The 25533-nt window shown below is 46.9% G+C and overlaps 1 protein-coding gene across 2 annotated transcripts in view; it reads right to left on the bottom strand.

The window, feature by feature from the left end:
* Positions 1-24801, bottom strand: part of LOC128346476 (ceramide synthase 4-like) — a 115338-nt gene extending 90537 nt beyond the window's left edge. For both annotated transcript variants that reach the window (XM_053299855.1, XM_053299853.1), the window contains exon 1: positions 24682-24801. The gene's annotated coding sequence lies outside the window, so the exon portion shown is untranslated. The remainder of the gene's footprint in view (positions 1-24681) is intronic.
* Positions 24802-25533: the final 732 nt, after the last annotated feature.

Genomic DNA, 25533 nt, shown 5'->3' on the forward strand with positions numbered 1-25533 from the left:
ATAAGCTTTACTGGATTTTTAGTATACGTGGGTGAGGGAGCCGAGACAAAGAATTTCTGAGACAGACAGTTTCTCTCCCGGCAGGATACCTTGGTTGTTTTTATCACCCCATCAAGTGGTATGGAGAGTTATCCCCCAGAGCAGCTACCAGTGCTTTTTAATGGGCATCTGTATTGACTACCTGTCTCAGTTGTTCTGAAGAAATCACTTTGTATTGAATTAGAACTTAAGAGCAGAATCTCTGCAGAATCAGAACAGCGGCCCATCTAGTCCAGCATCCTCTTTCCGCCAACCAGAGGCTTCTACGGAATCTGGCACGACTGCAATAGCCCTTCCCTCTGGTGGACCTGATATTTTGTAAATTCTGTTCGCCCAGGCATCTGTTCACGCAGGCTTTTAATTAATATTGTTTTAATGCTTTTAATGCTGTTTTTAAAATATTGTTTAAAATTTTTAAAATTGTAATGTTTTAAACTTTTTGTTTCTGTTTTAACTAATGTTTTACTTTTTGTTTTTATTCTGTAAACCACCCAGAGACGTAGGTTTGGGGCAGTAAAAAAAAATGTAGAAATAAATAAATAAACAAATAAATAAATAAATAAATAAATAAATAAATAAATAGGGGTAACTGGCCCTATCCACCCCCAGCACAGTACCTCCAGTGACTGTTGCTGGTGTCTGTCTTATGTTTCTTTTTAGATTGTGAGCCCTTTGGGGACAGGGAGCCATCTTATTTATTTGTTGTTTCTCTGTGTAAACCGCCCTGAGCCATTTTTGGAAGGGCGGTATAGAAACTGAATAATCATCAATCATCATCATCATCTAGCTAGATTGGTTTATATCCAATAGTTTATATATTGGCTTATATACGTTGCTTGGGTGTGCTGCTGGACCCAAAGCTCTCCCTAGTTCCTCAGGTTGAGGCAGTGGCCAGGAGTGCTTTTTATCAGCTTCGGCTGATACGCCAGATACGTCTATTTCTAGAGGTGTATGACCTTAAAACAGTGGTATATATGCTGGTAACATCCAGGCTTGACTACTGTAATGCACTCTACGTGGGGCTGCCTTTGTAGGTAGTCCAGAACCTACAATTGGTACAGAATGTGGCAGCCAGATTGGTCTCTGGGACAACTCGAAGGGACCACATAACACCAGTTTTAAGGGAATTGCACCGGCTCCCAATATGTTTCCGGGTGAAATACAAAGTGCTGGTTATTTCCTATAAAGCCCTTAACGGCTTGGGTCTCAGGCTACTTAAGAGAGTGCCTCCTTTGTCATGAACCTTGCCGCCTGTTACGATCTTCTGGAGAGGTCCAGTTACGGTGGCGACCCAGGACTGGGCTTTCTCTGTGGCTGTCCTGGGGCTTTGGAATATGCTCCCTGCTGAAACAAGAGCATCTCCTTCTCTGTTTGTTTTCAGGAAGATCTCCAAGACTCACCTGTTCTTTTAATTAGAATTGATTTTAATAATTTGTCTTAATATTTGTTTTATGCTACTGTTTTTATTTCTTTTTTAATGCTACTGTTTTAATTGTTTCATGGATTTTAATCGGTGCTGATTTTTAAGTATTATTTTAAATTTTGTATACTGCCTAGAGATGTACGTAACAGGCGGTATAATAAATAAATAAATATCCATTGATAGAACCACTGTCTATAAAAAAGGTAAGGACGGAGGGTGTGTGTGTGAGAAATGTTTCTGTCAAGGTCCAAGGAATGCCTGAGATTATGACGGGTTTTACATATGGGGAAAACATGTATTTAATACCTCACAGGGGAAACACAGCTTAAGAAGAGGCCTCCGGGACCACATCCAAGGTCTATTCGGACCAGTGCAGCATCCTGGTCCCAGCTGTGCCAGTGGCTCTCAGATGCCTTCAGGAAATTCACAAGCAGGACTTGAAGGCAAGAGCTCTTAAAGTTAAAGTAAAGTTGTGCCGTCGACTCCTGGCGCCCACAGAGCCCTATGGTTTTCTTTGGTAGAATACAGGAGGGGTTGACCATTGCCTCCTCCCACACAATATGAGATGATGCCTTTCAGCATCTTCCTGTATCGCTGCATATTGCTGTTTTCCCATAGTCTGGGAAACATTATCATTATTTTTTGTTTGTTTACAAAGTCAGACAGGTGTTATTGACTGGTTTGTTTTATCCAGACATCGAGTCCTTCCCAAGGACCTGGGATGGCTGAATTTTATTATCAATGTTGTTGCTGTTATTATTATAGATATCATCACAGAATATAGGTGGTTCCCAGTAAAATTGCCTTTTGTAATTGGCTGATGGTGATTTCTGTGGCCCCTATGGTGTTGAGGTGCTCCTCAAGGTCTTTTGGAATTGCACCCAGGGTGACAATTACTACTGGGATTATTTTGGTCTTCTTCTGCCACAGCCTTTCAATTTCAATTTGTAGATCTTTGTATTTTGTTATTTTTTCTATTTTTTCTTCTTCTATTCTGCTATGACCTAGTATTGCTATGTCGATTATTTTAACTTGTTTTTCTTTCTTATTGACTACAGTTATATCTGGTGTATTGTGTGGCAGATGTTTGTCTGTTTGTAGTTGGGAGTCCCATAATATTTTTGCATCTTCATTTTCTACAACTTTTTCAATTTTATGGTCCCACCAATTTTTGACTACAGGTAGCTTGTATTTTTATTATTATTAATATTATTATTTACATTTTATATCCCGCTCTTCCTCCAAGGAGCACAGAGTGGTGTACTACATACTTAAGTTTCTCCTCACAACAACCCTGTGAAGTAGGTTAGGCTGAGAGAGAAGTGACTGGCCCAGAGTCACCCAACAAGTATCCTGGCTGAATGGGGATTTGAACTTGGGTCTTCCCGGTCCTAGTCCAGCACTCTAGCCACTACACCACGAAAGATACCAGTGGGGATTCAAACCAGCAACTTCTTGCTCCCTAGGCAAGTTATTTCCCCACTGTGCCATTAAGAGCTCTTACTGTCAGGTAATCCCTCCTAATGTCTTGCCTGAATCTGCTTCTTTGTCATTTCCAGCCACTGGTTCTTGTCCTGCCATCAGGAGCAAGAAAGAACAAGTCCTCTCCATCCATAACCAGCACAGAACAGAGTGAAACAACAGGCTTGTTTTTTCACCCACCTACCACCTGCTGTTTCTACCCACCTGCAGGTGGTTCACTCAACCACCTGCAGGTGGGTAGAAAGGGAGGAGTGATCCTACCTCAAGAGCCCTGGATGAGTGAGGATCTGGTAACAGACTTCATCAAAATCAGGAGCTGCAAGCCCCACCTTGCTGTGGATGGTCCTCCAGACACACCCCTGCCATCCCAGCATGCACTGCCCTGCCAGAAACCTGGAAAACCTCATGACGGCAACGTCTGCTCCCTGCCAGCTGCTCTGACCATAGAACTCTATGGTAGCCAGGCACGGGCGGATGGACGGCACAGAATTCTGCCAAGTGAAAAGGCAGCATGTGACTACCCGTCCGGTGGGGGCGGGGAAGGTAGGCCAGGACTCTTTCCCTCCTATATCAGTTAAGAGCAGGGTAGAGAATCTGGGTTACCTTGGTTTGAAAAAGCTGTGTTGGAGGGATTTCTGTGGCTCTATACAAGCCTAAACAGCTGGGTTTACTGCCCCCTTCTCATGAAATGACATGATGCCTCTGCTAATGCAGCCTAAGATCGCATTTGCCTTTTTAGCAGCTGCATCACACTGCTGGCTCATGTTTGACACCCCACAATCCTTTTCACATGCTGCCTAGCCATGTCTGCCCCTTCCTAGCCGTAGCAGGGTACCAGGTATACATCCTTGCAAAAAATCTACCTCAGCGCTCCCTTACTGAGCACATCAAGCATTTATTCAATTAGTATGAGATCTTTTTGGCTGACAACCATTTGGTTACTTAAAAGAAAAATCAATAGAGTGAAGAACAGAATGTTTAGAAAAGGGACTGGGTGCAAAGTGGATCGCTTTTTGTCATAAAAACAGCCCTGCTGGATCAGGCCCAAGAAGACTCATCTAGTCCAGCATCCTGTTTCACACAATGGCCCACCAGATGCCTCTGGGGAGTCCACAGGCAAGAAGTGTGTGCATGCCCTTTCTCCTGTTGTTGCTCCCCTGCAACTGGTATTGAGAGGCATCGTGCCTCTGAGTCTGGAGATGGCCCACAGCCACCAGACTAGTAGCCACTGACAGACCTGTCCACCATGAATCTGTCTAAGCCCCTTTTAAAGCCATCCAAGCTGGTGGCCACCACCACATCCCATGGCAAAGAATTCCATAGGTTAATTATGCGCTGTGTGAAAAAGTGTATGGATTCATGCATGGATACAATTATGCATGGATACAATTATGCATGGATACAATTATGCATGGATTCAATTATGCATGATTCATTATGCATGGATACAATTATGCATGGATTCATTATGCATGTATACATGTATAAAATTATGCATGGAGTGGAGTGGGTGGACAGAGAGAAATTCTTCTCCCTCTTGCATAACACTAGAACCAGGGTTCATCCCATGAAACTGAAGGCTGGGAAATTTAGGACCAACAAGAGGATGTACTTTCTCTCTATCCACCCTCTCACTCCATGTATAATTATATACACTTTTCTCCCCTTAGTTGCCTCTTTTCCAAGGTACATAGGAACATACGAAGTTGCCATATACTGAGTCAGACCATTGGTCTATCTAGCTCAGTACTGTCTTCACAGACTGGCAGCGGCTTCTCCAAGTTTGCAGGCAAGAATCTCTCTCAGCCCTATCTTGGAGAAGCCAGGGAGGGAACTTGAAACATTCTGCTCTTCCCAGAGCGGCTCTATCCGGAGGGGAATATCTTACAGCGCTCACACATCAAGTCTCCCATTCATATGCAACCAGGGTGGACCCTGCTTAGCTAAGGGGACAAGTCATGCTTGCTACCACCAGACCAGCTCTCCTCTCCATAAAGAGCCCCAGATGCTGTAGCTTAGCCTCATAAAGAAGGTGCTCCAGGCCCCTGATCATTTTGGCTGCCCTCTTCGGTACTTTTTCCAGTTCTACAATATCCTTCTTAAGATATGGAGACCAAAGCTGTACGCAGTACTCCAGATGTGGCCGCACCATGGATTTGTATAAGGGCATTATACTGTTTTATTATTGTGAACCGCCCGGAGACACGAATGTGGGGTGGTATAAAAGTGTAATAAATAAATAAATAAATAAAATAAAATAAAATAAAATAAAATAAAATAAAATAAAATAAAATAAAATTAGCAGTTTTATTTTCCTTAGCATGGAATTACTCTGCCCTTTATTTTTTCACAGGCGCCATGCACTAAGTTGACACTTTCAATGAGCTGTCCACCACAACCCCAAGATCACTCTCTTGGTCAGTCACCTGCACTATAGGTGGGCTTGTCCTGGGCTATAGAATGTAACTGGTCCTTTCGGCCACTCCCAGAGCTAACTCTTTTGAGCAGCTCCCTAGTCCAGGTTTGTTAATGGGGAATGAAACCCTTTTAAAAGCGCAGCATAATGTTTAATATTTAATTTTGCGGTCTGGTCTGGCCACAGGTTTTAAAACCACAGAAAGTGCTCAGGCAATCAAGTGAAAAAGCAAACTGGTCCTTGCAAAGGCGCTAATGTTGTGTTTTTCGTGAACAGCATATCTTTTTGCAAACCCTGAGGACTAGAAGATTGGGTTCGGTGTCTCCCCCGCCCACCAGGGGAAAAAAAGAAAAGAAAAGAATGACAGAACAAGAAGAGGAGAAAAGAAATCTGAAATTCTGAAGTTGAATCCTGCGCCTCTGTATTTTTGTGGCTTATTCACAGCCACATAGGAGCTGGATTATAAAACCAAGGGTTTGTCAAGTGCTCAACTGAAAAGCAGTTATCTCAGCCTGGAGGGCACACAAGCAACCCACACTTACTGAAACTGCCAAGAATCTTGTGGCACTAAAACGAACAACCTTATTCTAGCATTGGCAATCGTGGGCCAGAGTCCAGTTTGTTAGATGCATTAAATTCAGATGCATCTGAATTAAATTCAGATGCATCTGAATTAAATTCAGATGCATCACAGATGCATTCCCAACCTTGGGTCCACAGATATTGTTGGACCATCATCCCCAGCCAATAGAAAACAAGAACAGCCCTGCTGGATCAGGCCAAAGGACTACCTAGTCCAACATCCTGTTTCACACAGTGGCCCACCGGATGCCTCTGAGAAGCCCACAGGCAAGAGGTGAGGGCATGCCTGCTCTTCTGCTGTTGCTCCCCTGCAACTAGCATTTAGAAGCATCTTGCCTCTGAGGCTGGAGGTAGCCTATGGCCACTGGACTAGTAGCTGTTTATAGACCTGTCCTCCGTGCATTTGTCTAAGTACCTTTAAAAGCCATCCAAAGTAGTGGCCCTTACCACATCCCAAGGCAGAGAATTCCATAGATTAATTATACGCTGTGAGAAAAAGTACCTCCTTTTGTTGGTCCTACATTTTCTGGAACACCTTAAGTGGCGCAGCGGGGAAGTGCTTGACTAATAAGCAGAAGGTTGCCAGTTCGAATCCCCGCTGCTACTATATCGGGCAGCAGCGATCTAGGAAGATGCTGAAAGGCATCAAGCCCCTCCTGTATTCTACCAAAAGAAAACCACAGGGCTCTGTGGGCGCCAGGAGTCAAAATCGACTTGACGGCACACTTTACCTTTAAATATTCTGGCCTTCAGTTTCAGGGGAACTCCCCTGGTTCTAGTGTTGTGAGAGAGGGAGAAAAATCTCTCTTTCTCCACTCTCCCTACTGCATGCATAATTTTATACGCCTCAATCATATCTCATTGTAGTTGTCTTTTTTCAGAACTAAAAGGTCCCAGATGCTGTAGCCTTGCATCGTAAGGAAGGTGCTCCAGGCCCCTGATCATCTTGGTTGCCCTCTTCTGCACCTTCACCAGTTCTACAATGTCTGTCTTAAGATACGGTGACCAGAACTTCATGCAGTGTGGCTGCACCACAGATCTGTATAAGGGCATTATAATATTAGCATTTTTATTTTCAATCCCCTTCCTAATGATCCCAAGCATGGAACTGGCCTTTTTCCACAGTTGCTGGGCACTGAGTCGACACTATCAACTAACTGTCCACCCTGACCCCAAGATCTCTCTTCTGGTCAGTCACCCACAGCTCAGACCCCATCAGTGTGTATGTGATGTTGTGGGGTTTTGCCCCGACATGCATCACTTTGCACTTGCTTACATTGAACCACATTTGCCATTTTGTTGCCCACTTCCCCAGTTTGGGGAGATCCTTGTGGAGCTCCTCACAATCTGTTTTGGAATTCACTGCCCTAAATAGTTTGGTATCATCTGCACATTTGGCCACCTCTGGTTATCCCAACTTCAAGATCATTTATTACCCCAACGCCTAGATCACAGCCCCACTATTGTGGGTGTGGATGATGGGAGCTGTAGTCCAACATCATCTAGGGACCTGAGGTGGGGGACCTCTGCATTAAATGGTACTTCCCTCATGGGGGCGGCGGCGATGTTTTACAAAGTAACCACCCACCAAAAGGAAAGGCTGTAGCTCAGCAGAGGAGCATCTGCCCTACATGAAGAGGAAAGCTGGTCTTGTGGTAGCAAGCATGACTTGTCCCCTTAGCTAAGCAGGGTCCACCCCGGTTGCATATGAATGGGAGACTAGAAGTGTGAGCACAGTAAGATATTCCCCTCAGGGGATGGAGCTGCTCTGGGAAGAGCATCTTGGTTCCACGTTCCCTCCCTGGCAGCATCTCCAAGATAGGGCAGAGAGAGATTCCTGCCTGCAACCTTGGAGAAGTGGCTGCCAGTCTGTGAAGACAATACTGAGGTAGATAGACCAATGGTCTGGCTCAGCATATGGCAGCTTCCTATGTTCCTATGAAAACGGTTCGAGGTTCAAAACCTGGCAGCATCTCCAGACAGGGCTGGAAAATAGCCCTCTGAAACCCAGGAGGGCGGCTGCCAGCCAGTGTAGGCAATACTGAGCTAGTCAGACTAAGGGCCTGACTTGGTGGAAAGCAGCTTCATACACTTGTGTCCTTGGCAAGCAGTTGTAACTCAGTGAAAGAGTCCCTGCTTTGTATGCAGAAGGTCTCAGGTTCAATGCCCGGCATGTCTACACAGGGTTGGCAAAGACTTGCCTGAAACTCTGGAAAGTTGCTGCCAGTCAGAGTAGACAATAGTGAGCTATACAGACCAAAGGTGGGACTCAGTATAAGGCAGCTTCCTCAGAGATGGGGCTGTAGCTCATAGGAAGGGCACCTGCTCTGCATGCAGAAGGTCCCATGTTCAGTCCCTGGCAGCAACTCCAAGTATGGCTGAGAAAGACCTGTCTAAAACTCTGGACGGCTGCTGCCAGTCAGTGCAGATCATACTGAGCTAGACGGACTAAGGACCTGACCCAGTAAAAGGCAGCTTCCTACACCACGGGGAGAGCAAAGCCAAGGCTTGACTATTGCAATGCGCTCTACGTGGGGCTGCCTTTGTACATAGTCCAGAAACTTCAGTTAGTTCAGAATGCGGCAGCCAGATTGGTCTCTGGGGCAACCCGGAGAGACCATATGATGCCTGTTTTGAAACAGTTACACTGGCTGCCGATATGTTTCCAGGCAAAATACAAAGTGCTGGTTATTACCTTTAAAGATACAGGTGAAACTCAAAAAATTAGAATATCGTGCAAAAGTTCATTAATTTCAGTAATGCAAATTAAAAGGTGAAACTGATATATGAGATAGACGCATTACATGCAAAGCGAGATAAGTCAAGTCTTAATTTGTTATAATTGTGATGATCATGGCGTACAGCTCATGAGAACCCCAAATCCACAATCCCAGAAAATTAGAATATTGTGAAAAGGTTCAACAGTCTAGGCTCCAGGTGTCCCACTCCAATCAGCTAATCAATCCATAACACCTGCAAAGGGTTCCTGAGCCTTTAAATGGTCTCTCAGTCTGGTTCATTAGGAATCACAATCATGGGAAAGACTGCTGACCTGACAGTTGTGCAGAAAACCATCATTGACACCCTCCATAAGGAGGGAAAGCCTCAAAAGGTAATTGCAAAAGAAGTTGGATGTTCCCAAAGTGCTGTATCAAAGCACATCAATAGAAAGTTATGTGAAAGGGGAAAGTGTGGAAGAAAAAGGTGCACAAGCAGCAGGGATGACCGCAGCCTGGAGAGGATTGTCAGGAAAAGGCCATTCAAAAGTGTTGGGGACTTTCACAAGGAGTGGACTGAGGCTGGAGTTAGTGCATCAAGAGCCACCACACACAGACGGATCCTGGACATGGGCTTCAAATGTCGTATTCCTCTTGTCAAGCCGCTCCTGAACAACAAACAACGTCAGAAGCGTCTTACCTGGGCTCAAGAAAAAAAGAACTGGTCTGTTGCTCAGTGGTCCAAAGTCCTCTTTTCTGATGAGAGCAACTTTTGCATCTCATTTGGAAACCAAGGACCCAGTGTCTGGAGGAAGAATGGAGAGGCACACAATGCAAGATGCTTGAAGTCCAGTGTGAAGTTTCCACAGTCTGTGTTGACTTGGGGAGCCATGTCATCTGCTGGTGTTGGTCCACTGTGCTTCATTAAGTCCAGGGTCAACGCAGCCGTCTATCAGGAGATTTTGGAGCACTTCATGCTTCCTTCCGCAGACGAGCTGTATGGGGATGCTGACTTCATTTTCCAGCAGGACTTGGCACCTGCCCACACTGCCAAAAGTACCAAAACCTGGTTCAATGACCATGGGATTACTGTGCTTGATTGGCCAGCAAACTCGCCTGACCTGAACCCCATAGAGAATCTATGGGGCATTGCCAAGAGAAGGATGAGAGACATGAGACCAAACAATGCAGAAGAGCTGAAGGCCGCTATTGAAGCATCCTGGTCTTCCATAACACCTCAGCAGTGCCACAGGCTGATAGCATCCATGCCACACCGCATTGAGGCAGTAATTGCTGCAAAAGGGGCCCAAACCAAGTACTGAATACATATGCATGCTTATACTTTTCAGAGGTCCGATATTGTTCTATTTACAATCCTTGTTTTATTGGTTTCATGTAATCTAATTTTCTGGGATTGTGGATTTGGGGTTCTCATGAGCTGTACGCCATGATCATCACAATTATAACAAATTAAGGCTTGACTTATCTCGCTTTGCATGTAATGCGTCTATCTCATATATCAGTTTCACCTTTTAATTTGCATTACTGAAATTAATGAACTTTTGCACGATATTCTAATTTTTTGAGTTTCACCTGTATCTCAGAGAGCGCCTTCTTTTACATGATCCCCGCTGCACGTTAAGGTCATCTGAGGAGGTCCGTCTCCAGTTACCACCGGTTCGTTTGGTGGCGACTCAGAGGTGGGTCTTCTCTGTAGCTGCTCCCAGGCTGTGGAATGCCCTCCCGGCAGAAATACGCAATCTTAATTCCTTACTGTCCTTCAAGAGAGCCCTTAAAACCCATCTGTTTGGCCTGGCCTTTCAGGGTTTTTAATTTGTTTTAATTGTTTTAATGCTTGCCCTGGTTCTCCAGGGTTTTTAGCTGTTTGAATGTTTAATTGGTTTTATTCTGTTTTTATAGTTTTGATTTTAATTGTTAACTGGTTTTACTTGTTTTTATTCTGTTGTAAACCACCCTGAGCCATTTTGGAAGGGCGGTATATAAATTGAATAAATAAATAAATTGGAAGGGCGGTATATAAATCGAATAAATAAATAAATAAATAAATAAGGCAGGCAGAAGGGTTTCCTGCTGAGCAGAGAACTGGCACAGAGAACAAGTTCCACAGTCGAAGGCAGGTGAACCTTGGCTTGAACTTTGTGCTGCTGCCAATGGGGAAGTCTAACCTCTGCCAAACGCAACACAGGAACCTAATCCCTCAGCTTGGGCCAGGCAACGTGGGAGATTGGACGCTGAGTAGCTACGTCAGCTGTTGGCCATGGTTGTGGAACGAGGCTGTCACAAACAGGAAAGCCCACGGCCTATCTGCGGCAAACAGATCTCACTCTGCCCTTTATCTGGGAACTCTGCACATGCTCTGGTTACGTGCTTCCCCAGACAGCCTGCGTTCCTTACTCACACAACACATCATGAAAATGCAGACTGTTTTTAAAAAAGATCTTACAATTCATCTGTTTAGAAAGGCTTCTCAACGTCTTAAACTACAGATTGTATCTTTCAACTTAAATTCAGTTTGGGGCCTGTTTTAGATGATTTTCTATTAAAGTTTATACTGTTTTTACTGGTTTTTCTATTTCATTGTTTTGCTATTGTTGTAAGTTGCTCGAGCAGCATTGCCCTAGAGGGGAGGGATATTGATACCATATTTACTGGATTCAAAGACTAAATTTTTCCCCAAATGCTTTGAAATTGTTAGAAATTGGAAGGCCTTTTTAAATTCCAGGTCCTCTTCTTTTCAGATAAATACAGGTAGAGCCTGTATTTAACTTCTAGTTTTTAAGGAGGTCGTCTTAAATTCAGAGCCATTTTCTATTTGAGTAAATATGGCACTTTAAATATAACAAATAAAGAAATATACAGAATTTGCCCTCACAAGACAGAGCCACTACTTTGGATAAAGGTGCAAAGGATAGGTCTGTCAATTGCTGCTAGTCCTGATGGAACCTCCCTGTCCAGAGGCAGTCTACCAGCTGCAGGGGAGGGCGGTTGCTTCCTTGCCCTGCTTTAGGGCTTTGCACTGCAGCAGTAGTGGGTCACTGCCTGAAAATGGATACTGGGCTACATGGTTCACCTTGCAATTTCATGATTCACATTTCATGTCCCTGTTTTTTATGTACTTACTTTGTTTTTTTTACAAACCCTATTAAAGTTTCAAAAACAAACCATTTTAAAGGTAGTATGTTTTGGGGGGGTGGGGTTGGAGCAAAATAGTTTACTATACTGGATTCGTCTTTTTAGAAGTCCACGGTAAGCAAAACGGTTTGAACTCATTCTGTATGAAATGGATCTAAACTGGTTAGGAACATAGGAAGGTACCATATACTGAGTCAGATCATTGGTCCATCTAGCTCAGTATTGCCTACACAGACTGGCAGCAGTTTCTGCAAGGTTGCAGGCAGGAGTCTCTCAGGCCTGTCTTGGAGATGCCGCCAGGGAGGGAACTTGGAACCTTCTCCATGCAAGCAGGCAGGGGCTCTTCCCAGAGCAGCCCCAGCCCCAAGGGGAATTTCTTACAGTGCTCATACATGTCTCCCATTCAAATGCAAACCAGGGAGGACCCTGCTTAGCAAAGAGGAGAATCTATGCTTGCTAACACAAGACCAGCTCTCCTCCCATCAAATGGGAGGAGATCCAAATGTCAAAACCAGTTTTCAAGCCACTTTGTAAGGTTAGCATCCGAACCTCGCGGATGAGGCCATAGCTCAGTGGCAGAGCATCTGTTTGACAAGCAGAAGGTCCCAGGTTCAATCCCTGGAAACACTCTCAGGCAGGGCTGGGAGAAACTCCTGCCGGAAACCCTGGAAAGCTGCTGCCAGTCAGGGTAGACAATACTGAACTAGATGGACCGACTCTGATTGTGGAATGCGCTCCCTGCTGAGATACGATCCTCCCCATCTCTGGCAATTTTTTAAAAAACGCCTGAAACCCATCTTTTCGCCCAAGCTTTCTCAGCTTTTTAAAATGGTCTGTTTTAATTTTATGGTTGATTTTAAACTGTTGATTTGTTTTTAATTTTATATGTGTTTTAATTGTTTTATGTTAACTGCCCAGAGATGAAAGTTTGGGCGGTATATAAGTTTAATGAATACATAAAATAAAATAAAATAAAATAAAATAAAATAAAATATTTAAAAAGCAACTTCATGTATTCACCAGGAGCATCCATAGCTCAGTGGCAGAGAGCATCTGCTTTATAAGCAGGAAGTTTATAAGCAGGAAGTTCAATCCCTGTTAGCATCTCCAAGTAGAGGTGGGAAAGACTCCTGCCTGAAACCTTGGAGGGCTGCTGCCAGTCAGTGTAGACAATGGTGAGCTAGATGGACCAGTGGCCGGACTCAGTAGAAGGCAGCTTTCTATCTTTCTCACCAGAGAGTTTAAAAATACTGAAGACCCCAGCCTCCTCCATTGCTCATAGTTCCACTCCCTGATTTGTGGGAAATGGGCTTCTTGATACAACAAATTATTTTTTGTTAAAAGCCCTTCCCGCTTTCCAATTCCTCCCAAAGCATGGGGAAAAGATTACTGGCCATGGACCGAAATAAACTGCATCCATCCATTCATTCAGCATGGGGAAAACAGAATAGCAAAAGAAGCCTTGGCGTCCTGCTGTTGCTTCTGTTTTTCTTGCCCTCCAGTCGGCTAACAAGGATATAGCACTGTAAATACGGAGATGGGCCATTGATTTCCTGCTTGGGGAGGGGGGGGGCAACCTCCCCTCCCTCCGCCGAAACTCCTCTGGCTGGTTCTGGACCAGGTTGCTGCCAGTGCACTCGGAATCCTTTCTACATTTTCACCATTGTTTAAATATCAGATTATCCAGCGCTCTTTTGCTTGCTGAACAAGTTGTGTGGCCAAGTTGCCCTTTTGTTTTGAGGAAGGCTCTCTATTTCATCGCTATTTTCTGCTTTCTGCGACTGGTTGCTAAAAACAGAGGGGCCATTGCCAAACCTGCCACTCATGGAAGGCTTCAGCCCCTAAAGGTGGAAGGGCTGGCTGCGGCCACTCCATGAAGTGTGGAATGCACGCACTCTGCATATGCTCAGAGGGTGCCTCCTCTTCCATTATTGGCTATGGCCACTCAGTGAGGTGTAAGATGCATGTACTCTGCATACACCCAGATGTGCTCTCATTACTGGCCACTCAGCTAGGCATGAAATACATGTACTCTGTGTATGCTCAGAGGCTGTGGCCACTCAGTGAGCCACAGACTTTGCATACGTTCAGAGCATATAGCTCAGAGACTCTGGCCACTTTGCAGGGCATAAAATGCATGCACTCTGCATATGCTCAGAGGCTGTCTATTCTTTCATTACCTCCATGGCCACTCAGCACAGTCAGAAATAGATGCACTCTGCATATGCTCAGAGGCTGCGACCACCCAGTGAGCCATAAGATACATGCACTCTGCATATGTAAGTCACCTGGGGCGATGATGATGATATTTTATATCCCGCTCTTCCTCCAAGGAGCAAAGAGCGCTGTACTACATACTTGAGTTTCTCCTCACGACAACCCTGTGAAGTAGGTTAGGCTGAGAGAGAAGTGATTGGCCCAGAGTCACCCAGCAAGTATCATGGCTGAATGGGGGTTTGAACTCGGGTCTTACCAGTCCTAGTCCAGCACTCTAACCACTACACCACGCTGGCTGATTAGTTTAGACGGGTGGCATAAAAACGTAATAAATACATTAAATAAAATATGCCCAGAGGTGCTCTCACTGTTGGCTGTGGCTGCTCAGCCAGCCATAAAACACATGCACTCCGCATATGCTCAGAGGCTGTGACAACTCAGTGAGCCTGAAGGTGCGTACACTCTGCACATGCTCCATCATTTGCCCCATTATTCAAAACAGGTTCCAGGGTGTTGCCTTGCCACTGCTCACTAATCTCTTGATTTCTGCATCTAGGAAGATTCAAAGAAGCCCTGGCTCCACCACCACGATGCACTCCCTGTCTCTGCCACTCAACCCTGGATCGATAAACTTCCTCTCTATAACAGCTCATTTTATTCAGTGTGTATTTATCTCTGTGTCTAGAGAAGTATGTGGTGGTCAGATGGGTTTTGGTCGACAATTTTATCCCCAAGGATACAGAGATGTGGGGTGGAGGGTTTCCCCATACTTTATTTTTTCCATGGTAATTTTTCCATTTCTAACATTTCTATTTGAAATTTTTGAGACACCAGGAGGGAAAACTGAGGTTTGTTTTTACTAGATAAATAGGTCAAATAACATGTCAAATCGGATCACAATCCACTTATGGCATCAGGGAAATTTGAGGGGTGAGATAATGCTAATATTTTGCAACACCCTAGAACTTGTTTTGAACAATGAGCATGTGCAGAGCACACACACATTCCATCTCAATGAGTGGTTGCAGCCTCTGAAAATCAGTAGAATGCATGTGTTAACCCCTGCTAACTGTGCAAAGAGGCATCTTTCAAAGTGGAGATTCTCTTTATATTTAGCAGGGGGAGAGCAACTGGCCCTATCCAACCCCAGCACAGCATCCCTCCAGTGGCTGTTGCTGGTATCTGCCTTATGTTTCTTTTTAGACTGTGAGCCCTTTGGGGACAGGGGGCCATCTTCTTGATGTATTATTTATTTTTCTATGCAAACCGCTTTGAGAACTTTGGTTGACAAGCAGTATATCAATATTGTAGTGGTAGTAGAGTTTTATTGCTGGCTGAGTGGCTACAGCCAGTAATGAGAGAACCTCTGGGCATATTTTATTTAATGTATTTATTACATTTTTTATGCCGCTTGTCTAAATTAAATGCCCTGGGTGACTTGCATATGCATTTTACACCACAATGAGTGCCCACAGCTAGTAATGAAAGAAGATAGCCTCTGAGCACATGCAGAGTGCATGCATCTTATGGCTCACTGGCTGGCCACAGCCTCTGAGCACATGCAGAGTGCATATACATGCCGAGTGCAAACATTATGCAAGTGAAGGGGACATTTGCATGGGGGAAATTTCCGGAAATATTTTCAATTCAAAATTTTCTGGAAAACTCACTTCTCTACTGATAGTGGGGTGGGGAATAGCCCAGCTATACTCAGAGGCACTCTCTGGCTTTTGTCATGCTTCCCAAGGGTTCTCAACCATTCAGGACCTCAGCGCTGGCTGAATTTTAAGGGGCCCCCCCCACTGCAAGTGAGGAAGGAAACATCTGTGACCGTTTGCGTTGTTTGGCACAGCTCAGGGGGCAGCTGGCAATGTTGTCAACAGTCCCGGATTGTTTATCGACACAGGACAGAAATTCGCCGTTGCGGAATGCCCCCCCCCCTTCATCAGAGGGCAAGGAAAGCGGAGAACACCCTGGGAAGGAAATGCGCCCTGTGTGTCTCCAACATCACTGTGCTCTGAAAGATGGCACAGATCCCGCGTCTCTGCATGCCAGTTTGTGATCTCCACAGCAGGAGGGAAAAGGTGTAACACCAAGAATGCAAACAAGTTTTGGAGGCTGCATTCTACTCTGGGAGGGAGCGCCCACAAAGCGCTCCGACCACTAGGCCCCACCACCATGTTCTCTTAAATTCTCAGGCAAATTTATCACCAGAGTTCTTTCCAGATTTACCCCTGCCTCAGGTGGGAATGAGTGCTACGGTCCTGAACAGATTGCAGCGGTACAGCCTCCTAAGAACATGAGAACATCCCTGCTGGATCAGAGCCCAGCCTTATCCAGTCCAGCATCCTGTTTTCCACAGTGGCCCACCAGATGCCTCCAAGAAGCCCACAGGCAACAGGGGAGGGCCTGTCCTCTCTCCTGCTGTTGCTCCCCTGCAGCTAGCATAGAGGCATCTTGTGCCTCTGGAGCTGGCCCATAGCCACCAGACTGATAGCCATCGACAGACCTGCCCTCCGTGAATTTGTCTAAGACGCTTCTAGAGCCATCCGAGCTCGTCGCCATCACCACATCCCGTGGCAAAGAATTTCATAGATGAATGACACGCTGTGTGGAAAAGAACTTCCTTCTGTTGGCCCTAAATTTCCCGGCCTTCAGTTTCAAGGGATGACCCCTAGCTCTAGTGTTGTGAGAGGGGGAGAAAAATCTCACTCTCCCTACTTCATACTGATACACCCTTCTGACTACTGCAGGCAGGAGGGAGACCATCTATAATTTTTACTGGTAAGACCGCCCTGTTCTGCAAAGGTCCATATATAACATTTTATATCCCGCTCTTCCTTTCCACAGAGCCCAGAGCGGTGTACTACATACTTAAGTGTCTCCTCACAACAACCCTGTGAAGCAGGTTAGGCTGAGAGGGAAGTGACTGGCCCCGAGTCACCCAGCTAGTATCATGGCTGAATGGGGATTTGAACTCGGGTCTCCCCGGTCCTAGTCCAACACTCTAACCACTACACCACACTGGCTCTCTTAGCAGCAACTTTAATCAGAAACTAGCTGGGCTGGGCGCAGGGCATGCTTCTCGAGCCTGCCTGCTTCTCGAGCCCCCACCCCGCCCCCTGGCGCTTCCTAGCTGGCAGGCGAGTTGCCCCACTTCGTCTCCCCCCTGCCCAACCAACTGGGTTTTCCAGTTCCCAGCTGGCTGCTTCCCAGCCGCCCCTGCCTTCTCCGCCCACCTGCCAGTGCCGTCGGCGTTTTCCCGGCTATTGGCCAGCCGCCATCATTAACTCCTAGGTCCGCCAGTTGCCTGCTGCCATTTTCTTTGCCCCGCCCTTCCTTATTGCTATCCAGCAGCTCTCTGAACTCTTGCGAGAGCTGCCACGCATGGGTTTAGCAAGGGGTACGTTTAAGAGAATATAGAAGATAGATGGAAAGATGAGGAACCTTTCATGGCCCAATTTCTGTCCTTTCATACACAGCTGCCAGTGCACAGGAGCCCAGCCAGGGGAAAAAAATCATGGCAACCCACCAAATAACTAAATCAATTGATAAAAAGCAAAAGGGTTAACATAAGAACAGCCCTGCTGGATCATAACCAAGGCCTATCTATTCCAGCATCCTGTTTCACACAGTGGCCCACAAGATGACTCTGGGAAGCCCACAGGCAAGAGGTATGGGCATGCCCTCCATCCTGCTGTTGCTCCCCTGCAACTGGTACTCAGAGACATCCTGCCTTTGAGGCTGGAGGTGGCCTATATCCACCAGACTAGTAGCCATTGACAGACCTGTCCACCATGAATCTGTCTAAGCCCCCTTTAAGCCATCCAAGCTAGTGGCCATCACCACATCCCATGGCAGAGATTTCCACAGATTAATTACGCGCTGTGTGAAAAAGTACTTCCTTTTGTTGGTCCTAAATTTCCTGGCCTTCATTTTCATGGGATGACCCCTGGTTCTAGCGCTGTGGGAGACGGAGAAAAATTTCTCTCTGTCCACAATCTCTACTCCATGCATAATTTTATACACCTCTATCATGTCTCGCCATAGACAGCTCTTTTCCCAGATGCTGTAGCCTTGCCTCATAAGGATGGTGCTCCGGGCGCATGATCATCTTGGTTGTCCTCTTCTGCACCTTCACCAGTTCTACAATATCTGACTTAAGATGCGGTGACCAGAACTGTACGCAGTACTCCAAATATGGTTGCACCATAGATGGGCATTATAATACTAGCATTTTTATTTTCAATCCCCTTCCCAATGATCCCTAGCATGGGATTTGCCTTTCTCACCACTGCCACGCATTGAGTCGACACTTTCAACGAACTGTCCACCCCGACCCCAAGATCTCTCTCCTGGTCCGTCATAGCTCAGACCCCATCACGGCATATGAGAAGTTGGGGGGGGGATTTCGCCTCAATATACATCACTTTACACTTGCTTACATTGAACCACATTTGCCATTTTGTCGCCCACTCACCCAGTTTGGGGAGATCCTTTTGGATCTGTTTTGGAATTCACTACCCGAAAGAGTTTGGTATCATCTACAAATTTGGCCACTTTGCTGCTTACCCCTACTTCTAGATCATTTATGATTTATTAAAAAGCACCAGTCCCAGTACCGATCCCAGGGGGACCACACTTCTTTCTTCCCTCTATTGTGAAAATTTCCATTTATTCCTATCCTCTGTTTCCTGTCCTAAGAACACGCTAGCAAATCTTCAGGGAGAAGGGTAGCCTTGCTGGCATTCACCAGTTCTGGCAGTTTGGAGGATGCTCTAGCAATACTGCATAATATATCGCAAACTCTTTAATTAATGCAATGGGTCTGCTGATGAAAGGCAGCTAATAATTCAGACAGGCAGATTGGCGAAAAGCAGGTGTTGCCAACCTCATGTCCACAGATGTTGCTGGACTACGATGCCTAGCTGTAATGGCTGAAGGGGGGTGATGGGAGTTGTAGTCCAACAATGTTTGGGGAGGCAAGTTTGAGAACTTCTGCTTTAAAGATTATTATACCAATAAACAGGGTAAGATTATCGCACCACACACACACACACTAATTAGAAGAGGTTACATAATGATCCCACATCTATATACAAGTAAATGGCAGAACACAGACCATAGTAAAACAAAGTTAAGAACATAAGAACAGCTCTGCTGGATCAGGCCTAAGAAGGCCCATCTAGTCCAGCATCCTGTTTCCCACAGTGGCTTACCAGAGGCCGCTGGGAAGCCCACAAGCAAGAGATAAGGGCAAGCCGTCTCTCCTGCTGTTGCTCCCCTGCAACCGGTATCTAGAGGCATCCTGCTACTGAGGCTGGAGGTGGCCTATAGCCACCAGGCTAGTAGGCATTGATAGATCTCCATGAATTTGTCTAAGCCCTTTTTAAAGCCACCCAAGTCAGTGGTCATCACCACATCCTGTGGCAGAGAATTCCATAGATTATGCACTGTGTGAAAAAGTACTTCCTTTTATTTATTTATTTATTTATTTATTTATTTGATTTATATACCGCCCTTCCAAAAATGGCTCAGGGCGGTTTACAATTAAAACAAACTTGTAAAACAATGAAAAGCTAAAACAAATTAAAAACAATTACACAGCAATTAACAATTTAAAAACATTTTAAAACAAGAATTAAACATTGTCCCCAAACCCCAGCTCAAGAAGACACGCAGACTTAATATGGATGAAAAGGGCCACAACTTTATTAACTATTACACAGGCATGGCAGACTGGAACACCAGGTGGTTAATCACCCTTAGAGAACAGTGCGGGCCAATAGAAGCAGGTCAGAACTCTGAAGTCTTACCTATCACCCTACTGGGCGACACACCCTGGCTCAGGAATGGGCAGGTACGCCCCACTCAACCCCCCCTTCTACAAGAGAGGATCTGGATACTTCTAGGCATTCGTCCACCCCGGACCGCGCAGCCCAAAGGTTGGAGAAGTCCTGAAGCAGGTTTCATGGCAATCATTTTCCCCGTGCCGCACAGGCCACAAAGGAGCGATTAACCAATCACCCTTTTTCATATCCAAGGGTGCGCTCACCGATATTCTAACCCTCAAATTACCACCCCGCCCGCACTGTTACTGCCATTGTGGCCGACGTAACTCTAACTACGCACCCAGAACACAGAATGGAGTAGGAGAAAATGCCGAGAATGTCCTTTTGTAGGTCCTAGAATCATTTAGAATCGTTTGGACCATGGTTTTTCCCGTGACACTCTATGGATGAGAAAGCTGGACTTCGAAGAAGCAAGATAGAAAAAGCATTGACGTTTTTGAACTTTGGAGCTGGAGAAGACTTTTGAGGATAAAATGGACAGCAAGGAAAACAAACAAATGGATCATAGAACAAATCAATCCAGAATTTTCAAATGACCAGGCTCAAACTAGCATACTTCTGACACATTATGCGAAGATCCAGCTCCCTTGAGAAGTCCATAATGCTGGGACAAGTTGAAGGAAAGAGAAGAGGACGACCAGCAGCAAGGTGGATGGACTTGATTACAACAGCAATGAATGCACCACTGAGAGAGCTTAAAGGCCAAGTTGAAGACAGATCATCCTGGAGAGAATCTATCTATGTGGTTGCTAAGAGTCGACACCGACTTGACGGCACTTAATCAATCAATCAATCAAATCTTCTGGCCTTCCGTTTCATGGGATGACCCCTGGTTCTAGCACTGTGGGAGAGGGAGAAAAAATTCTCTCTGTCCACTCTCTCTACTCCATGCATAATTGTATACACCTCTATCATGTCTCCCCAAAGACACCTCTTTTCCAAACTAAAAGGCCCCAGATGCTGTAGCCTTGCCTCATAAGGAAGGTGCTCCAGGCCCCTGATCATCTTGTTTGCCCTCTTCTGCACCTTCTCCAGGTCTATGATGTCCTTCTTGAGATACGGTGACCAGAATGCATGCAGTACTCCAAATGTGGCTGCACCACTGAATTGTATAAGGGAATTATAATATTAGCATTTTTATTTTCAATCCCCTTCCTAGTGATCCTATGATTCCTTTAGTTTTAGGGGAGAATTCAGTTTGAACCCAAATCCCATGAAACTGTCTCCCACTACCCTTTTCAAATTCCTCATCGGTGCCCACCTTTTCTGTGACTCCTGTAACTTGACCCTTAAAAGTAAATTTATTAAAGCCTGAAAATGATAAACTGCCTTGGTGCACCTTCATGCACACACACTCTACTTGTTGCTTTTCCCAGTCTCTCTATTGTTCCTTGCCTCTCCTCCCTACCTCATTCCTCTCAATGTCAAATTTTGCACTGTAAGCTCCTTGGGGCAGAAACCTGTCTTTGAGGCAGCACAGTATAGCGGTTTTTTGTATCAGATGAGGACTAGAAAGACCTGGGTTCAAATCCCTGCTTACTTCATCAGTCACTTTCTCTTTGTCTAACCTACCTCACAGGGTTGTTGTGAGGATAAAATGGGGGGGGGCTATGGATTGGAATAGGAAGCTCTATGGAATACGAATATGACGATGGATATTTATATATAACCTTTTCAACAAAGGTTCCCAAAGCAGTTTACATAGATATAAATAAATAAATAAGATGGCTCCCTGTCTGCAAACAGCTCACAATCTAAAAAAGAAACATAAGCTTAAAAAAACCTTATGGTTTTATGCCTCAAAACAGTGGTACATCTGCTGGCAAACTCCAGACTGGATTACTGCAATGCGCTCTATGTGGGGCTGCCCTTGTACGTAGTCCGGAAACTAGTTGGTCCAGAATGCGGCAGCCAGGCTGGTCTCTGGGTCATCTAGGAGAGACCATATTACTCCTGTATTGAAGGAGTTACACTAGCTGCCAATATGTTTCTGGGCAAAATACAAGGTATTAATTATAACCTATAAAGCCTTAAATAGCTTGGGCCCTGGATATTTAAGAGAACGTCTTCTTCGTTATGAACCCCACCGCTCGTTGAGATCATCAGGAGAGATCCGTCTGCATTTGCCGTCTGCATTTGCCGTCTGCATTTGCTCGTCTGGTGGCTACTCAGGGACGGGCCTTCTCCGTTGCTGCCCCGAGGCTTTGGAATGCACTCCCTAGTGCAATAAGAGCCTCCCCATCTCTGACATCTTTTGAAAAGTCCTTAAAGACGCATTTCTTCACCCAGGCTTTTAACTGATACTTTTAAAAATTGTTTTAATGTTGTTTTTAGAATATTGTTTTAAAATTTTTAAATTGTGTTTTACATTTCTTGCTTTTAATTTTTTTTTGTTTTTAATTAATGTTTTACTTTTTAATCTTCTTGTAAACCGCCCAGAGACGTAAGTTGTAAAAATATGATAGATAGATAGACAGATAGATAGATAAGCTAGACACCAGCAACAACTGCTGGAGGGACGCTGTGCTGGGGATGGATAGGGCCAGTTGCTCTCCCCCTGCTCAATAAAGAGAATCACCACTTTTAAAAAGTGTCCCTTTGCTCAGTTTGCAGGGGCTGACTGAATATGAAACTAAATAATAGTAATAATATAGATTGCTGATGAAGACCATCCACACTGGTGGTGCTGACCATCCACACTGGTGGAGCAACCATGAACGAAATCCTCCAGTTCATCCTCATGCAGCTTTACTCAGATGTAGGTCCTACTGCGTTCAATGGGGCTTACTCCCAGGTAAGTGTGCCTAGGATAACAGTCTGCAAGCCTTTTCCACTCATCATCTGGAAACTTGGTTTGGCGGCAGTACACAGAAAAGGGACTTAGTGGAACACAAGTTGAACCTGAGCCAGCAGTGCAGTGAAGCTGCTAAAAAGGTGAATTCAATCATTAAAAAAACATTATCAGGAGCATTGTTTAAGGGCAGAGGAAGTAATCATTTGATCTTATTCCACGCTGTCACTTGGAATACGGTGTCCAGTTCTGGGCCACAGCATTTTAAGAGGCACGTTGATACACTGGGTTCAGAGCAGGGCAAGAAAGATGGTGAGGAGTCTGGAATCGAAACCCTGTGAGGAGCAACTGAAGGAGCTAAAGAGCCTGGAAAAGAGAAGACTCTGGGGAGATCACATAGTTGTCTTCAGAGATCAGAAGGACTGTCCCATAGGACGAGGAGCGGGTTTGTTCTCTAGTCCTCTGCTCCTGAGGACGGGAACTAGGGGGTTAGAATGAGAAGGAGGCAGATTCAGGCTGGGCATTAGGAGGACTGCCTAACTGTTCCACTGTCAAAGAGTCGCTCGAACTGAGCCTGGGCAGCCATCTGTCAGGGATGCTGCAGCAGATGCCTGCATGAAGCAGTGGGGTGGACTAGAAGACCTCCAAGGTCCCTTCCCTCTCTAAAACCTCATGGTTCCTGTCTGCCAGGCCTCCGTTGGAGCCACTTTCCACCCCATCCTTCCTCCCACACATACAACAAGAGCTCCTGTTCCCCCAGGTGGTGGGGATACCTTCTGCCCACCCCACAGGCAGCTTCTCCACCTCTCCATACAGCTCATCTCTGAATCCACCTCATCCAAAGATGACTCAAGACACACACACACACAACTGTTTTGTGTTGTTTCCAGGGCAAAGCCCTGCTTTCTTGCTCCACTTGCCACCACCCCCCCCAAGTCCCATTCCCAGTTGGCCTGGCACTGCCACCGCACCTCCCTGGAGAACAGCCGCCTTGCTCCTGAGCTGCACCAAGCTGGATGCTCTCTAGGCGCCCCTGCATTTTCCTATCCCCATCTCGACTGGCCTCTCATGCTCAGCTCAGACTGGCCCATGACAGAGACAACCCGTGCCAGGCCCAGCTCATCCCCCTAGCAGTGTGCCACAAGCTGTGCCCCTCTTCCGTTTAGCTGCAACAATGCCCCCCACCCGCTTACTTGGCACCGCCAAGGGGACACCCAGAAACTAAGGCCTGGATCTCAGCCCCACGACACGCTTGCGCTTTCTTTCCCCTGATGACCAACCATCCCGTGTCCTGACTCATCCCTGGGGGCAGTGCCACAATTCTGCGGCCGCAGCCGACTCCCCCCCCCCGCCCGCCGTCCCCCCCCCCCAGAGAGCGCGACTCTGTGGCTGCCATCACCACCTGGTGCCTACTAGGCACGCCAGCCTCCCTGCGGATTCCCCTCGGCATGTCCAGGCCAGCGTCGCGAGTCCTCCGCAGACCGAAGGGCGCTTCCTCCCACCGCCCCTCCCGGCACCAAGCCCGCCTGCCCCCGGCGGCGCCGTTTTGCGCGCATCGCGGCGACGCCAGCCAGCCAGCCTGCCAGCCTCCCTCCCCTGGGCATCCGGCGGTGCACTGCTGGGGCAGCTTCTCCGCCGCTCCCCGGACGGCGCCAATCTTGCCACGCTGCTGCTTGAGCTCATCCCCTGCACGCGCACACTTTGCCCCGCGCCCCGGAAAAAGTCCCGCCGCCGACGCCCCTGTGCGAGCCCGCTCGCGACGCCCCCGGGCACTGCCACGCACCCCCGCCCCGCAAACGGCAGCGGCGGCGGGGTCTTCCCTGCGGCGGGAGGGGGCGCTGTGCCAGCCGAAGTGCCCGCCCAAGCCGACCCCTCGGCGCTGCCTTTTGGCATCAAGTCCCCCGCCCGGCCCGGCGCCTATGGGGTGTGTGTTGCCGGGGAAGGGGGTCTTCTCCACGCCCCCGTACCCTTTGCGCGCCCCGCTCCACCTTCCCGTCCGGAATCCTGACCTGCTCTTGCCGCGGCTGCTCCAGCTCCTCCTGGCAGCTGTTCTGCTCTCGGCTCCGGGCTCGGCTGCGCTGCCGTCCGGGAGGAGGGAGAGAGGGGGCGGGCGGCCCCGGCGAGGAGGAGCCCGGAGGAGGCGGGGAGAGAGAGACTGGGGAGGAGCGAAGGGATTCCGGACCGGGCGCCGCATCCCCGAAGCCAGGCCTCGGTCCCCAGCGCCGCTGATGGGACGCGTGCCTCTGAGCGCATGCAGAGTGCTAGCTCCACTCATCCCTTTAGGGCAGGGGTTCTCGACGGACCCTCAGATGTGGTTGGACTGCAACTCCCTTCATCCTCAGCCTCAATGTCCAGAGGTGGGGATGATGGGAGTTGTAGTCTAGCAACATCTGGGGCCCCAAGGCCGAGAAGCAAGCACTGCTTTAGGACCGGCTCCGCTCCAGAAATTCCCCTGCGTGGGGCTGCCACGTGGAAAAGAGGAACCTAACTCCTGTACCTTTTAGTGAGTGGCACAGAAGAGGCAGCGTGGTGCAGTGGGTAGAGCAGGGGTAGGCAACTTCGACCTTCCAGCTGTTGTTGAATTACAACTCCAATCACCCCCAGCCACGGTGGCCTGGAGCCAGGGATGATGGGAGTTGTAGTCCAGCAACAGCTGAAGGGCCAAAGTTGTGCAGCCCTGCGAAGGTCAAATCCCTGTTTAGCCATGATGAACTTCACTGGGGAAGGCTGAGCCATTCACTTATCTCTCAGCCTAAACTGCCTCACAGGGTTATTAATTACCTTTGTACTGCCCCACCAGATTGCTCTGGGTGGTTTACGACGAATTATTGTGAGGATAATCTTGGTCATAGACTTAGCTT

Source organism: Hemicordylus capensis, chromosome 2, assembly GCF_027244095.1.
Source record: "Hemicordylus capensis ecotype Gifberg chromosome 2, rHemCap1.1.pri, whole genome shotgun sequence".
Taxonomy (NCBI): Eukaryota; Metazoa; Chordata; class Lepidosauria; order Squamata; family Cordylidae; genus Hemicordylus; species Hemicordylus capensis.